This window comes from Ipomoea nil, unplaced genomic scaffold, assembly GCF_001879475.1.
Source record: "Ipomoea nil cultivar Tokyo-kokei standard unplaced genomic scaffold, Asagao_1.1 scaffold3017, whole genome shotgun sequence".
Classification (NCBI taxonomy): domain Eukaryota; kingdom Viridiplantae; phylum Streptophyta; class Magnoliopsida; order Solanales; family Convolvulaceae; genus Ipomoea; species Ipomoea nil.
This window is the reverse complement of record NW_017619445.1, coordinates 950,329-967,977: the sequence shown is the minus strand read 5'-3', so window position 1 is coordinate 967,977 and position 17,649 is coordinate 950,329. Positions and strand designations below refer to the sequence as shown.

The 17,649-nt window shown below is 38.1% G+C and overlaps 1 long non-coding RNA gene across 1 annotated transcript; it reads left to right on the top strand.

Annotated features, from left to right (window-relative positions):
- The first annotated feature begins 944 nt into the window (after nucleotides 1-944).
- Nucleotides 945-14,408, top strand: LOC109163320. The gene is made up of 3 exons (XR_002051252.1): nucleotides 945-954; nucleotides 13,024-13,026; nucleotides 14,233-14,408. It is a non-coding gene; the product is annotated as an uncharacterized LOC109163320 (long non-coding RNA).
- The last annotated feature ends 3,241 nt before the right edge of the window (nucleotides 14,409-17,649 follow it).

Sequence of the window (17,649 nt, the reverse complement as noted above, 5' to 3'; positions counted from 1 at the left end):
GGTTGCATGTACTTGTTATGTGTTATGTGTGCATGTAACCCCGAGTTGGTTAAGATCAATCGGGCTATACGGGCAGTCGGGTGGGCTGAGAACCATACCGGCTGTTAACCAGGCTGGTAGAGACCAGTCAGGTATATAAATATTATATAGGACTAAGTTCCACTATACGGGCAGTCGGATGGGTTGAGAACCATACCGGCTGTTAACCAGGCTGGTAGAGACCGGTCAGGTATATAAATATTATATAGGACAAAGGTCCACTATACGGGCAGTTGAATGGGCTGAGAACCATCCCAACTGTTAACCAGGCTGGTAAAGACCGGTCAGGTATATAAATATTATGTAGGACAAAGGTCCATCAGTCGGTTGCGATCGGCTCCTCCGTAATGTGAGACGGGGCAGGGTGCTGCGGGACCGTGTCAGAGCTATATGCGCTGACCCTCATGTATGGGCATGCGATTGGTCCTGTGGCGCCAACAAAGTGTGCTATGTGATGAGATATGGAGGAGTTGTGTTTATGAGTATATTGGGGGATGTGACTAAGGGATTTATGCTGGGGATTGTTTATGTTGGGTTATGATTATTAATTATGCTCAGCTTTATCTGTCTTGCCTGTTGTGGATTGTATACGCCTGTTATAACTGTTGCTTGTGTCTAGCCTTATCTGTCGCCCCCGGTTTTAAAAGCTAGAGTCTCATAGGATATATCTTCATGCTTTAAAATGGTTTTCGTATATCTATATATATCTCTATACGTATTGTATTTCAACGCGTTGGAGTGGGTTACCCGCATCTCTCGCTGAACAGATATATTTGGCTTTCAGGCACAGAAGATTAAGTCACTGGAGTGCGCTAGAGCTTGGAACATAGAAGTAGTTAGTTTCCCTTTCGGCCTGCGTGCCATGTTTATGCATTCATATCATTGAGACATTAGTTAGTTAGCCTGTGCACCTGAGTTCTCTAGCTCAGGTGTGGCATAGCACCCCGTACACTCGTACGCTGTTTGGGATTTAATGAGATTTCACTTTTATTTTATAAGTTTTAAATATCTCGAAAATCTGGGGTGTTACACAACTCCTCTACTTATGCAAACTTATGCACGTAACTTCTCAACAAATTCTCAATGCAACAAGATAATGACTTTCCACATGCTTATGAGTTTTGGAAAATAATACTTAGGCTCACGTTGGCCACTTATGCACTTTTAAAACATGATATGCTTGAAATGCAATTTACTGTACAACATACTTCAATTATGTATTACTGTGAATTCTCGAAAGGCACATAATCATGCTTGAAATTCATAATCTGACAAATACCCTCATCAAACTGTAACACCCCAGATTTTCGAAACTTTTAAAACTTATATAATAAAGGTAATTTCTCATTAAATCCCAAATATAGCATTACTAAACATAAGTGTGCGGGGTGCTATGCCACATCTGAGCTGGAGAACTCAGATGCACAGGCTAAACTAACTAAATATCCTCAATACATCATCATGGCACGCAGGCCGAAAGGAAAAGCTATCTATCTAATCCAAGTTCTTCTAGCGCGCTCCTGAAGCTAATCATCTGTGCTTGAAAGCCAAATATATTTGTCCAGCGAATGATGCTGGTAACCCACTCCAATGCGTTGAAATACAATATATATATATATATATATATATATATATATATATATATATATATAGGAAAACCATTTTGAAGCAGGAAGATATATACTTAGGAGACTCTAGCTTTTAAAACTAGGAATAGACTCGACAGGCAGGGATAAACACATTAAACAATGATAATAAATTATATAGAGACAATGTCATAAAATCATGTATCTAAGGTCACAGTTCACTTTCAAATCATTCACATCATCATTCAATCAACATCCTTGTCACACAAGCACACTTTGGTGGCGCCACGGGACCAATCGCATGCCCCAAACATGAGGGTTAGTGCATATAGCATTAACACAGCCTCACAGCACCCTACCTCATACCGCAGCATGAAGGAATTGACCGCAGCCAATTGTATAGACCGTCAATAGTTTCAACAGCGGATCACAGCCCTACACACCGCTGACGCGCTCAGTCGGTGGACTATGATCCTCTTTTGGGGACTGCGACCCTACACACCGCTTGACGAGCTCAGTCGGTGGGTCGTAGCTGATCAAAGCCCTACACACCGCCTGAGGGACTCATTCGGTGGGTAATGATCTTTGGGGACTACGACCCTACACACCGCTGGCACATACACTCGGTGGATCGCAGCCGACCATAGCCCTACACACCGCCTGACAACTCATTCGGTGGACTATGGCCTTCCTCGGGCTAGTGGCCCTACACACCGCCTGGCGCGTCCAGTCGGTGGACCATAGCACACGAGGCACATGTGGACCGCAGCCCTAGAAGTGAGTCACTGACCGCAGCCAGGAGAATGAACCGCAGCTCATGAGTAACCAGTTTGACCGCAGCCAAGATAACGAACCACAGCTCATGTATAACCAATTTGATCGCAACCAAATTGGGGTATCATGCTCACATAACACATAGTAAACACATAGTAGCACATTGGGAATGGGGAAAGAGTATAAATAAACTTATGCGTGATTATCCACATACTAAGAATAGTCCTAAGGGGTTCATACATCTTCCTCCTAGGCCAACGGGTTACCGATTCAACTAGCATGCAATATACGAGACTCTTTTATCCTACAAACGGTACCTGAAACGTCGACTAGACTCATGCACGACAAACGGAGTCTGTTGGGACACCACGGGGGTTGGGGAACAACAAACGGGGAAGTCGAAGTCCCAAAGTGGGCAACATTCCAGCGGGTGGCCGGCGGGTGGAGGGCCACCCGCCGGCGATAGTCCTCCGGGCAGCGGGTGCCCAGCGGGCAGTCGTCTGCCCGCTGCCGGCGGCGTTAAATTGGGCAGCAGGTAGGTGGCGGGTTTCCCTACCCCCACCTACCCCCCACTGACTCTTTTCCAAAATATACGTCGCGGGATCCTCCGTGGAACCCGAAACCATGCTTAGACACTTTTAAACGCAATTGATGACACCACGTAGACAATTAATGGATCAAAAGCAAGAATTACATAGAACACACCTATCATGACTTCTAAACATAATCAACACCTGAACATGTGAATTCCCACCCAAATATACCAAGAATAACCCAATACAAAATTCACGATTCAACCTAGGGCTCTAATCATATTTAAATCATTAAGATCATAGTTCATCTTTAATATCAAGAAACAACAAGATTTATCAAGAATATCACACCATCATCAAGATCCTCTTATCATCATCAAGATTATCAAGATCACACATAAAATCATCAAGATCATATCATAATTAACATAGAAGATTTCATCAAGACACAAGCATATAGAAGGAGCCAAAGAAGAAGATTATAGCAAAGAAAATAGGTTTTGTTAAGACATGGGTTACCTCTTAGCCTTAATTAAATTCCTTGGCTATGAATGGTCTTTCTTTAAGATCTCTTCTTTCTTGATTTCTCCTATGGGAATTCTTGGGAATTCTTGTGTGGTGAAAGTTATTGTGGTGTGAGTTCTAGGTGCCTCCTATGTCCCTATTTATATATCTAAGAGTCCCAATTAGGGTCTAAATGGTATGGGTTTGCTAATTCTATTTCTTATAGGACTAAGGGATTGGTTTTAGGGATAAGGGTCCATGGGATTATGGTGGACTCTTCCTAATTAATTAATGAAATTTAATTCTTTCTTTTGGGTAATTGATTAAATAATTAATTGGTTTAGAGGCCGTAACACGGGGTGTTACACAAACACTTAGCAATCATTCATCATGCATTTGGAACTCAACTACATCAACTTAGATTAATTCTCGGGATGATAACATTCAAGACTAACATGCTCTGTACACTTCAATTCTTGAAATTTGACAAATAACCTCTATGAATCATAACATACACCTTAGGCATACTTTTCTAACAAGACTTAATCAATTAATGATCATGCTTCTCAATTTAACAATCAAATAGTATCAAGCAATTCACATAGGCAAAACCAAGTATGATACTTCTCATTTTCAAACACTGGAACATTACTGTGACACATTTGCTTCACAAATTCTATCATAAAATGCTCATTTCTAATCCAAATTCAACGAAATCAAAGTCCAAACGCGCGTCATGACGGCCCCAAGATTCCGAGCCACAAGAGTCTGCGACTCCTAGTCCGAAATGATATGTAGCTAAGCCACAAGGGCCTGGCCATTGCACAGACAAAACCAAACGGAGCTTGCGGCGGGGCTAGAGGAGCCCCGCCGCCTAGGACTGCCCGGCGACGGCCTAGGGCCGTCCCGTCACGGCTCTAGCCAGCGGCTACCCTCGTGGGCCGTTGGCTAGGCCCGTGACTCTAGCTGGTGCGCACTGTGTTGCGTACCAGAAGCTTCTTCTTCACCTGTATAGCATTTTCAGACAATTTTCCACTTCTAAATCATCAACAACACATCATACAACATCAACAAGTCATCTAATAGCTCAAACACACGATATGCTAGCATTCCTACACATTTCTATCTACATAACAGTGACTTCACAAAGTCAAAAAGAGATTGAGAATCCATGGGGTTGCACCTTTTGTTTTTTCCTCTTCTTTCTCTTGTGTGGGTTCTTCATCCCCCCTCTCTATTCAACTTCCACCACCTTCACTTCGTAAACTCCTCAAACAAACCACACAAACAACACAGAAGGAAAGAACCTCAGAGATTGAAACAAGAAGATGGAAACTAGAAGCAAAATGAGTGAATGAATGGATGAGAATGAGCTTGGGGAAACTTACTGTGGTGTTTCTTTCTTCTACCAGAGGACTCAGGGGAGGAGATGCAAGGAAAGAGATCAGGAAACAAATGGATAGTTAGGCTTATAAAGGGTGCAAAACCCTAGGATGATTCCCTATGATTGGTGGATGGCAAAGTTGTAAAAAGGACTTGGCAGAGAATGTTTCAGGCATTGTTTTGGATGGCTTGTGGTCCACCATACTCCATGGACCATGGGCTAGATTTGCTATTTAAAATAGTTTGGGGTTGAAAGATAATTTTTCCAAAAAATTTTTCTAGTCAAACACTTGACTTAGGCTTCTCGGACTTCTCCCGATTTCACTCAGATAATTTTCTCGGTTTAAAACTTGGTACGCGAAGTACCCGAAAATTTAGAATTTCGAAATTAAAACTCTCGGTGTTGAACTTTTATTTAAAAAGTCACCCGAAATAATTTATTCAAACACTGTTCTTTTGCAAAAAAATTTAGGGAGTAAAAATGGCTATTTTAGAATTTCTTAAAATCGGATTTATAAAATTAAATTTTGGGTTGTCACAGAAGCCTCCGGAAATTTATGTTTCCAATCAATGTTATTTAGAGCACGATCAAGACGAGCCCCTTTGAACGTATCCGCATTGGTTCCTCGCATCTATGTGAACTTTGCACCTGAGTATCCTAAATCCACCAACCCCTCACGAAAGATCAAATCGTTGAAATCAATGTACCTAGATGAATAAAAAATTTCAGCATTACTCACTTCATCCCTACAAGAAACTGAATTAAAATCTCCAACTATTAGCCATGGTACTGGCGAACTCAAAGACTGGCTGGTCAGGTCTGCAAACAGTTGCTTCCTTAGGTGGTGGTTTGGACTCCCATAAACCACCGAGAACACCTATAGCTCTAAAATTCCATTGTCTACCTGCATAGAAATAAATTGGGGATGAGTTTGAAGAATTTCAACATTCAAGCTGCCCTTCCCCAGAACCCAAATTCCTCTGGAAAAGCTCATAGCTTCTACTCTAATCCACTCATCAAAGCTGAAGCCTGAACAAATTTTGTTGGCTTGACTGCCGGAGACCTTTGGTTCTGTTAGACATTATATGGTAGAGGTATATTTGATATGATCTCAGTGATATTGTGTATAATATCTTAGGGATATTATTGATTCTTATCATAGTTAGTGTGCATAGCCTAGTATAAATACATGTATCCTCTTGACTCAATAGTATGAAATATAGAGATTTGAACATGGTATCAAGAGCCACATAAAGAAAAAAAAACACAGAATTTTTTTTTCTTCCTCTTTCTGCTTCTGCGCACGGTGGAGTTTTGGGTCGGGATTGTCGCCAGCCGTTTGTCGTCACCACCCTCAGGAGCAGACTCGTCGGTCGCCGATAGGCCGGACTGCTGAGTTCGACGTCATTTTTCCCGGCGAGTGGCCCTCACGCGCCGCCTTCGTCCCTCGCCGGAAGTCCACGCGCTGGGGCGTGTGCTTCACTCCGGCGCCGGAATCGATTCCGGTCGACTTTCCCGAGGTCACCTGGTCTTCTACATCGCTGCTCTAGGCTCGGTTTTGGTATTGGAGGTCCCGGTAATATCCCTCTTATTTTTTGCTTTGCAAGACAGTGAGGTTGTGTGGCTGTTTGTGTGTTTCTTGTGGCTTAGAGGACTGATTCTGGAAGTTTGGTTGTCTGGTTTGAGATATCTTCCTGTTGGATAGCCTAATGTCTGAGCCTAAGTCTATATTTGTGTCTGATATTCTTCCCGTTAATGCAAGAATCACAGAACACAAATTAAATGGCTCAAATCATTTGGATTGGAAACGAACCATTAAAATATATCTGCGTAGTATTGACAAAGATGCCCATATGACTGACACCCCACCCGAGGATGACAAAGCTAAGCAAACTTGGTTGCGTGATGATGCTAAATTATTTCTTCAAATACGGAACTCAATTGAATCTGAGATATTTGGTTTTGTTAGTCACTGTGAAACTGTCAAAGAGCTCTTAGACTATCTTAATTTTTTGTATTCGGGTAAGGGCGACATTATTCGAATCTATGATGTTTGTAAGGCTTTTTATAGGGCCGACATGCTTGACAAACCTCTGCAGACTTATTTTATGGAGTTCAAGAAAACTTATGAGGCTCATAATGAATAAATGTCGTTCACAACGGATATAAAGGTGCAGCAGCAACAGCGAGAACAAATGGCCATCATGAGTTTTTTGGCTGGTCTTCATCCTCGACTAAAACCAGCCAAGTCCCAGATATTGTCCAGTGAGGAGCTCAAATCCCTATCTGATGTATTCTCTAGAGTATTACGCACAGAGACCTACCAACCCCCTCAGTCGAGCAGTGTTCTTGTCAGTCAGAAGTCAAAGGGGGAGCCTGTGAAGTCGTCATATCACAATAGGGATCCTCATGGCCAACAGTATAATCCAATCATTTGCCATTACTGTCAGAAACCGGGACACATGAAGAAGGATTGCCGAAAGCTTCAGAATAGAAATCAGGGCAATCGGTCTGCCAATATGGTGTCTTCTGATACTCATGGTGAGAAAACAGTTGTATTCTCTGCAGATGAGTATGCTAAGTTCCTGAAGTACCAAGAATCCTCATCATCTCTCTCAACTGTAGCGGCTGCCACCTCAGGTAATCCCAACACTTGCCTCGCCTCTTCAGCTTCCAAATGGGTTATTGATTCAGGAGCCACGGATCATATGACAGGTAACTCTAGCCTCCTATCTACCTTTCAATCTTCTCCTTCAACTTCCCATGTCACTCTAGCTGATGGATCCATCTCTAGGGTGCTTGGGATTGGCACTGCTAATCCGACTCCTGATCTCCCATTATCCTCGATCTTGAGCCTTCCCAACTTGTCTTTTAATTTGATCTCTGTTAGTCAAATCACTAATGCTCTAAATTGTTTCATAACCTTTTTTCCCACTCACTGCATGTTCCCGGATCTTACGACGAAGCAGATTATTGGTAAAGGACATGAATCTACTGCTTGTTTTTTGATCAACTGTATGTCATCTTCGGTCTTACATGGTACAACACCCTATCAGTGTCTTTTCCCTCACAAATCTGTATTTTCTATTCCACCAAAAACATTTGGATGTACTTGCTATGTGAGAGATGTAAGGCCCCATATCACGAAATTAGATCCTAAATCTTTAAAGTGCATCTTTTTGGGATATTCTCGTGTTCAAAAGGGGTATAGTGTTATTGTCCGTCAACGGGAAGATATCTAGTGTCTATTGATGTAACCTTCCATGAAGATGTTTCCTTCTCACCTTCTTCAAATTCAGAAAGCCATGGCGACAGTGATGATGATATTCTCATCTATACGGTTACCACCGCTTCCGCTTCTATTCCACCTTCCCGACCACCAATCACTCAGGTATATTCTCGTAAACACCAGTCTGTTCTAAAAGAGGTTAACCCCAATCCAGACACTACTTCGGTTCCTGACAATACGCCAAATTCATGTCCTTAGCTGGATTCTTCGTCGTCTGATCCAGCTACCTTGCCAATAGCCCTACGCAAAGGTAAAAGAACTTGTACTTATCCAGTCTCATCGTTTGTTTCTTACAACCACTTACCCCATATCTCCTGCTCTTTTATTGCTTCTCTTGACTCTATACAAATTCCTAAAACTGTCAAACAAGCACTGTCCCATTCTGGGTGGCGTAACGCTATGATTGAGGAGATGAATTCCTTGGATTTCAATGGTACGTGGAACTTGGTAGATTTACCTGTAGGGAAGAACACCATTGGGTGCAAATGGGTGTTCGTGGTGAAAGTTAACTCTGATGGATCTGTAGCTCAGTTGAAGGCTCGTCTAGTTGCTATGGGATATGCACAAACTTATGGTATTGATTACTCTGACACATTTTCTCCTGTTGCAAAATTGACCTCTGTCAGATTGCTTATATCTATGGCTGCTGCATTTAATTAGCCTTTACATCAACTGGACATTAAAAATGCTTTTCTACATGGTGAGCTTCAAGAAGAAGTCTAAATGGAGCAACCACCTGGGTTTGTTGCTCAGGGGGAGTATGGTAAGGTTTGTCGACTTCGCAAATCTTTGTATGACCTTAAGCAAAGCCCTCGTGCATGGTTTGGGAAATTCAGTCAAGCGATTGAGAGGTTTGGCATGATAAAAGGAAATCCTGATCATTCTGTCTTCTATAAACGCTCTGAGAAAGGCATTATTTTATTAGTTGTCTATGTGGATGACATTGTCATCACTGGAAGTGACACCGCTGGTATTGTATCTCTTAAGACCTTTCTTCATAGTCAATTTCAGACTAAAGATCTTGGTACATTAAAATATTTTCTAGGTGTTGAGGTAATACGGAGTAAGAAAGGTATACTTCTCTCCCAGAGAAAATATGTACTTGATCTATTGACAGAAACAGGGAAACTGGGAGCCAAGCCGTGCAATACTCCAATGATCCCTAATTCACGGTTGACATCAAAGGGGGAGCTATTTGATGATCCAGAAAGATATAAAAGATTGGTTGGTAAGCTAAATTATATGACTGTAACTCGTCCTGATATTGCTTACTTAGTAAGTATTGTAAGTCACTTTATGGCGTCTCCAACTGTTGATCATTGGAAAGCTGTTGAACAAATCCTGAACTATTTTAAAGGTGGCTCCAGGACGTGGAATTGTATATCAAAACCATGGACATATGAACATTGAGTGCTTTGCAGATGCAGACTATGCAGGGTCTAAGGAGAATTGGAGGTTTACAACCGGATTTTGTGTCTTCTTTGGTGGAAACTTGATCTCGTGGAAGAGCAAGAAGCAAAATGTTGTCTCACGATCGAGTGCAGAGTCAGAGTATAGAGCAATGGCACAAGCAACCTGTGAAATCTTGTGGATATATCACATTCTCGATGAAATAGGGCTCAAGGCTTCTATTCCTGCGAAGCTATGGTGTGACAATCAAGTGGCTCTCCATATTGCAGCCAATCCTGTTTTCCATGAACGAACCAAGCACATTGAAGTTGACTGTCATTTCATTCGTGAAAAGATACAACGAGGCTTAATTTCTACTGGATTTGTGAAGACAGGAGAACAGTTAAGAGATCTTTATACAAAAGCTATGAATGGGCCTCGAATAGATTACTTATGTAACAAGTTCGGCATTATCAATATCTATGCTCCAACTTGAGGGGGAGTGTTAAACATTATATGGTAGAAGTATATTTGATATGATCTCAGTGATTGTGTGTATAATATCTTAGGGATATTGTGTATAATATCTTAAGGATATTATTGATTCTTACCATAGTTAGTGTGCATAGCCTAGTATAAATACATGTATCCTCTTGACTCAATAGTATGAAATATAGAGATTTGAACAAGTTCCAACAAGCAAATGATTGAAGGTGCAAAATCACGAGAAAACTGTTTTAGGGTGCGCCTAAAGGAGGCCGAGGCCGCACCCTGACAATTCCAAACAAGAGAGATCATTAGAAACAATAAATAAAATGAAAAGGGCCCATTAAGAGCACAAAAGGAAAGACGCCTCAAGGCCATGACTGCCATCATCATTAACCACATTAACCATTGATATATCCGGAGGATCAGCCGCCTTGGTGCCAATGTGAGGGATGTCAGGAGGAACTTCTTTAAACATATTCACTAAATCGACTGCCATAGGATGGTTCGTGGTCATAATTCCATGGTGAACCACCGTCGTGGCAATATCCCGCCCCTGATTGGAACCACGAACAACTATGTGTTCTGGTTGAGTTGCTGCGCGATTGGGACCTCCACCTCTTCCCTTTCAGAGAGAGTTTTCGTGATGAATTCCATACTCATTTTTATCTTTAAATATTGATAAAATAATATATGAATTAGACATGCCAACATCATATTATGCTGATGTGGTAATGATGAGTTAATGCCATGTTAGCAAAGTTAACGGTTATATTAATATTGACAATTATTGTCTTTAAATTGTATAAACTTTTAGAGTAAAGAGATTATGGTGCTCAAAACAAAAGTATATGAACTAAATTGAACAAAACCTTATAGCACATGGACATTTTAAATATAAAAAAATAAAAAAATAAAAAAAAACCTTAATTTTAGTAATTGATTATTGTTACATTGCCACCCTATAGCACATGGACTTCATATGTACTTTGACATTTTAATAAATAAATAAAATTTAATTTTAGTTATTGATTATTGTGACATTGTCACCTAATCTTCCTCTTTTAATTTTGTCTCATTATATCCATGATTTTAATTTGTTTGTCACAATTAGTCATCCATTTATAATTTTTTCAAAGAAGGCTAATATGTAATTTTATCATTAAAGTCTCTTGTCCAAACATATGATTTCTTTCCCTCACTCGTAAATATTTTTAATTGCCCAACATCAGGGCCGGCCCAGGCACATGGGCAGCCTGGGCACCTGCCCAGGGCCCAAGTCTATAGGGGGCCCATAGAAAATATAGTAATATATTATATATATTATAATACTTGTACTTAATAGTTAATATGTATTAAAAAAAATCTAATAACAGAGAGCAGAAGAGCGGAAGACGGAAAGACGGGATTACGAAGAAGAGACGCCTCTCTCTGCCTGGCCGGTTGCACCTACAACACAATCCATTGTAACCCTTCAATTCTTCTCAACGGTAAGAATGAAGTTATTAAAAGTTCAGAAGTCAAATAACAGTCTTCTACCTTGCCTTCACCGCTCTTCAGTTCACCGCCCTGCCTCTTCTTCGCCATTCTCCAAGTCACCGTCCTCTACTCCTCTGTCTCGCGCCCTAACCTTCGGCCTTCGCCGGCCTAATCTCAGTAATCTGCAATTGCAAAGGTATTTTATGATTTGGAAATTTAGGATTTAGGAATTGCATATTACATTCTAAAAACAAAATGAATTATAGATTAGGTTTAAAATTGCAGATTAGGCATTGCTAATTGTTAGTTATTAATGTAATCTGAATTTAAGTTTTGTTAACTGTTAATTGTTAGGATTTAGGGATTATTGTAGATTTAGGAATTATTGCAGATTTAGTTAATTGTTATGATTTAGGAATTAATTGCATATTACATTTTGAAAGTATTGCATATTACAGATTTAATGAATTGCATATTACAGATTTGGTAAATGAATTTTTTGCAGATTTGCATATTAGGTTACAGATTTGAAAGTATGAATTATTGCATATTACAGATTTAATAAATTGCATATTGAATTGAATATTAGGAATTGCAGATTTGCATATTAGGAATTTTGCATAATGAATTGAATATTAAAGATTTACATATTACAAAATTGCAGATTTGCAGATTATTGGAAATTAGGAAAAATTGCAGAATAAATTGCTTATTACATTTTGAAATTAGGAATTATTGATTTGTTGTTTAAGAGTTGGGAATTATGAATTTTATTTGTCTTTTAATTCTATTTCTTAGGATTCCTATGTATAATGAAATTGTAAGTTTATTAGGTTTATTATATGAAGATTGTTTTTATTTTATTTTATTTTATTTTGTAAGTTGTGTAATGTGTTTATTCATTTATTTATGTAGGGATTGAAGATACATGTTTACCCGTTGGTAGAAATAAAGATTGTTGATTGGCTATTTCAGTATTCCAAGTGCCAGGTGCTTTTGTTCCTTATATATATATATATATATATATATATATATATATATATATATATATATATATATATATATATATATATATATATATATATATATAATGTTGCCTAATAAACATTTATCTGGAAGTGAAAAGAGAAAAAAAAGAAAAAAAATTGAGCAGTTAATAGACTCACAAAGAGGAGCTATGAATAAATTTATTAAAATAGTAGGATCATCTAATGAAAATTTAGAGAGACCAAACGTAGATAATCTTGAACCATCTAATGAAAATTTGAGGAATCAAGATCATATTGATGAGGATATTGGTAATTTGAATGGACAAGATAATGTAACAAATAATAGTCCTTTAGGTGAACATGATAATTTATCAAATGAGTATAGTGTTGAAAATATATTGGTTGATGAACAAATTGCTCCTTATTTTGATATTTATGACCCTAGAAATTGGTCTAATCTTGATAATAAATCAAAAGATATTTTGGTTGAAAAGGGGCCTATAAGGGAATTAAATAATGTGTTTCCTTTGGATAATAACTCTAGGCATTTTTTATATGCTCATTATACTAGGAAGTTGAGTAATGGAGAAACTAGTGATCGAAAATGGTTAGTTTACTCAAAACATGTGGATAAAGTATATTGTTTTTGTTGTAAGTTGTTCAAATCTAATAACAATACAAGTCCTTTAGCGAATGATGGATTTAGAGATTGGAAGCATCTTAGTGAGAGACTCAAACAACATGAGAATAGTATTGAACATATGACTAATATGACAAATTGGAATGAACTAAAAATAAGATTGAATAATAATCAAACTATTGATAAAAATTTACAATATGAAATTTCAAAAGAAAAAGAACGTTGGAGACAAGTTTTACTACGCATAGTTTCTGCTATAAAATGTCTTGCAAAACATAATTTGGCTTTTCGAGGATCCAATGAAAAAATTTATTGTGATAATAATGGTAATTTTTTGGGATTGATTGAGATGATTGCAGAATTTGATTTAATAATGCAAGATCATATTAGACGTATTAACAACCATGAAATTCATCATCATTATCTTGGTCATAAAATTCAAAATGAGTTAATTTCTATTTTGGCCCAAAGTGTTAAAAGTTTCATCATAAATATTATTAAAGAGGCTAAATATTTTTCTATAATTCTTGATTGTACCCCTGATGTGAGTCATCAAGAACAAATGAGTTTTGTAGTACGGTGTGTTAATATGTCTAGTAATAAAATAAAAATAGAAGAATATTTTTTAGAGTTTTTGAAAGTGGATGATACATCTGGTTTAGGACTTTTTAATGAATTGTTAGATGCAATTAAAGCTTTAGGTCTTAAAATTGATGATGTTAGAGGTCAAGGTTACGATAATGGTTCGAATATGAAAGGAAAACACCAAGGTGTTCAAAAACGATTACTTGAAATAAATCCGAGAGCATTGTATATGCCATGTGCTTGTCATAGTCTTAATCTTACTGTTAGTTATATGGCACATTCTTGTATTAAAGCAGTTTCATTTTTTGGTGCTATGCAACGTATATATGCTTTATTTTCAAGTTCAACAAAAAGGTGGAAAATTTTACTTGATAATGTTCCAAACTTGACTATGAAATATTTATCAAATACTCGATGGGAGAGTAGAATAAAAAGTGTCAAAGCTATTAGATTTCAAGCTCCCCAAATAAGGTTAGCTTTGTTAGAATTATCTAAAATTTGTGATGATGCCAAATCAAAAAGTGAAGCTGATAGCTTGGTTAATGTACTCCAAAGTTTTGAATTTTTACTTGGAATTGTTATTTGGTATGATATTTTATTTGCTATTAATATGGTAAGCAAAAAGTTGCAATCAAAATCTATGTGCATTGAAACTACAATGACCCAATTAGAAGGTGTAATGAATTTTTTTGAGAAATATAGAAATGAAGGGTTTGCTACTAGTATGAATATTGCCAAAAATATTGCATGTGATATGGACATAGAGCCTACATTTCCAATTAGACGACGTATTATTAGGAAAAAGCAATTTGATGAAAATGATAATGAAGAGGAAATTCAATCACCTGAGGAGTCTTTTAGAGTCAATTATTTTTTAACTGTTGTGGATGTGGCAATTACTTCATTGAATAATAGATTTGAACAACTAAAGATATTTGAAAATACTTTTGGATTTTTATATAATTCAAAAATATTGAAGTCATTGGATAATAATAAACTAAGAGAATGTTGCAATAATTTTGCAATTACTTTTTCTCATAATGATATGTCCGATGTTGATTCTGATGATCTTTTCTCTGAATTAAAAGTGTTACAGATGACTTTGCCAAACACATTGATGTCAGCGATTGAGATTCTTGAGTTTGTCAAAGTTGCGGATTGCTACCCAATGGTTTCTATTGCTTATCGAATATTATTGACAATACCCATGACTGTAGCATCAGCGGAGAGAAGTTTTTCAAAATTGAAGTTATTGAAAACCTACTTGAGATCTTCAATGTCACAAGAAAGATTGAATGGTTTGGCGATTTTGTGTATTGAGAAAGATATGTTAGAAAATATAAATCTTGATGCAATTATCGATGATTTTGCATCGAGTAAAGCACGTAGAAATTTTTTGTCATGATTATTTTTGTATTTAAAAAATTGTTGAAAATTTTCTAATCTTATTTCTTGTTATTTGATATTCTAATTGTTTTAGTATTATTAAATTTGAATTTAAATTTTTTATATAGGGCCCTTTTTTAAAATTTCGCCCCGAGCCTGTAAAATGTTTGGACCGGCCCTGCCCAACATGAATGGCTGAATGCATACAATCTACCATTGAGTAGTTGTGTGCATTCATGAAGGGTCTCACGAATTCACAGAAAGAGGTGGTATGATATCACAAGAACATTACCCTATATATATATATATATATATATATATATATATATATATATATATATATATATATATAAGTTTAGCATGAAGAGTGGGGTACCAAACAGATTAGGAATTATTCGTTGTTAGGCTTCTTTCAACCAGAAATTGATTAAGGTAAATTTGTTGAGGGGAATTGGAGCAAGGAGGAAAAAACACACAATGCAGGGCTGGGGGAGAAGGGGGTTAGTTTCGCCCCTCGCCTAGCCGATATGCGGGCAAGGTGCTATTTTGACTCTCATCTATTAGCCAACTAGTTTGTTGGGTCGGCTGACCCTCCACCTTGGTCTTGACCGGGTTGTGGTGAGGTGTGGACGGTCGGTCGGATTTTAGTGTTCATTCAAGAATCGAAGTCGATTTGATTTATAAAAAGAGGATATCAATGAACTTCTATAAAATGGTTTTTCGGAATTCAGCCAATTGTCTTCATCATAGAATATCATTGAGAAATAGGAATCTTTGTTATCAAAGAATTTTCTATGATTAGTTCTAGTATGGAATGAGTCAATCATCCGCTTTGGTGATTCTATTTTTTTCCCTTTAGAGCTTGTGATTGAGGAACGCATTTGGCATTTTATTAATTCAGTGATTTAGCATTTAAAAATGCTCCTCCCCCGGCCGATCGAGTCTGCTTGAAAATTCGTGCATAAGTTGCTAATTCTACTTTCTAATAGACTCGTTAGTTCCACAGCTTTGGGAGTTTGTTCCATAATTCCATTCTCAATCAAGATAGAGTAAAGGGAGAATGCCGCTTTGTATTATTGTCATTTCTCTATTCCAGACTAATTGTATGAAGAAGTAGCCAAATGCGGGAATAGACGGACATTCGATATGCTTGCTCGTGAGCCGCCAAGTACCAGTCTTGCAACAGTATTGGCGCAAAAGGATCAGTCCTTCACTTGCTGATCGTTCGCGAGTCGAACTTGCTCTCTTGCCACGCCTTTCACTCACTCGCTTGAGTCAAGGTCCAACTCTCGCTCAGTAAGAATACAAGCCCGAAACAGCCTCCAACCCCTAATTATACGCCGACCCGCTTGACTTTTAGGTTCTTTTGGCCAATGGGGATGTTGGTCTAAGGTCTCCCAGCTTCATAGGCTATATAGCAAGCTAGTGGAAAGTGTGGGGGTTAACATGGGTACATAGGTGGCTGTGGATTGCCAAGTATCCTGGACCATTAGTGTTGTAAAATACCTTGAGCAACGTCGAAGAACTTCTGGAAGAAAATGAAAGTGTATGAAAATGAAAGTGTATGAAAGAAGGGAAAAACATGCTGGCTGTTGAGAAATAAGAAAAGAGAGCTCCGTGTCATGTTGTAATAACACTACCTTAAAAGCGATTTTTTTGTGACTGTGCAGTCAAAAGTTTCCTGACACGATTTTGACGGGTAACACAGACCACCTACGCCTAGCTTACACCAGCTATAACGTAGGCGAACTAGACTTTGCTCAAATAGAACTAGAGAGGAGAAGAAACTCTGTAGGTTTTGGCGTGTTCCTTCACAATGTTGGATGCTGTTTATATAATAAATAATGCAACAAGTTTTGTTTTCAGCGACGGATGAGCATAGGAATAGAGATGTGTAGTTGAGAGAATTACACGTACCCATGATCTCATTAACAATTCTAAGAGAATTACATATACCCATAATCTCATTAACAGTGCGCAGGATAGGGACGTGTAGCTGAGAGAATTATACGTATCCATGATCTCATTAACAATGCGGACAAGGTAAACAGAATTAATCCAAAAAATTAGGTGACAAAAAGTTGCCACACCAGACCACACCTTGCACGCGTGCGAACCGAACCGAGCTGAGCGGGCTGGCGGGGGCGATGGCGCTTGTGGGGTTCCCCTTTTCTTTCTTCTCAATAGGAATTCAAAAGACTTAGAAGTGTTGTTTATCATAAAGAAGGTTCCAATACCAATGTAGGACAACTAGCAAGCCAAAAGATTTCTAGTTTGAATGACTTCCTAACAATCCTCAACACATTCAAAGTAAAAGGCTAGAAAGGATACAATGACACTGAATATGAATCTTAAACTCACCGGTTAGATAAATTTTGCACTCTAATGCACACATCAACTCTAAGTTGCAGGTTCTACAAAAGTCAAACTTTTGATTGACTATTTACCAAAAAAAATTTCCTAAGTTTGTCTAATATTTAAAAGTTTCCTATTTTTGTCCATAACTTTCAAATTCTTCCCTTTACTATCGATTTCCCTAGAAAAACACACCTATTGTAACAAATGATGATGAAAAAGAGAAGTATT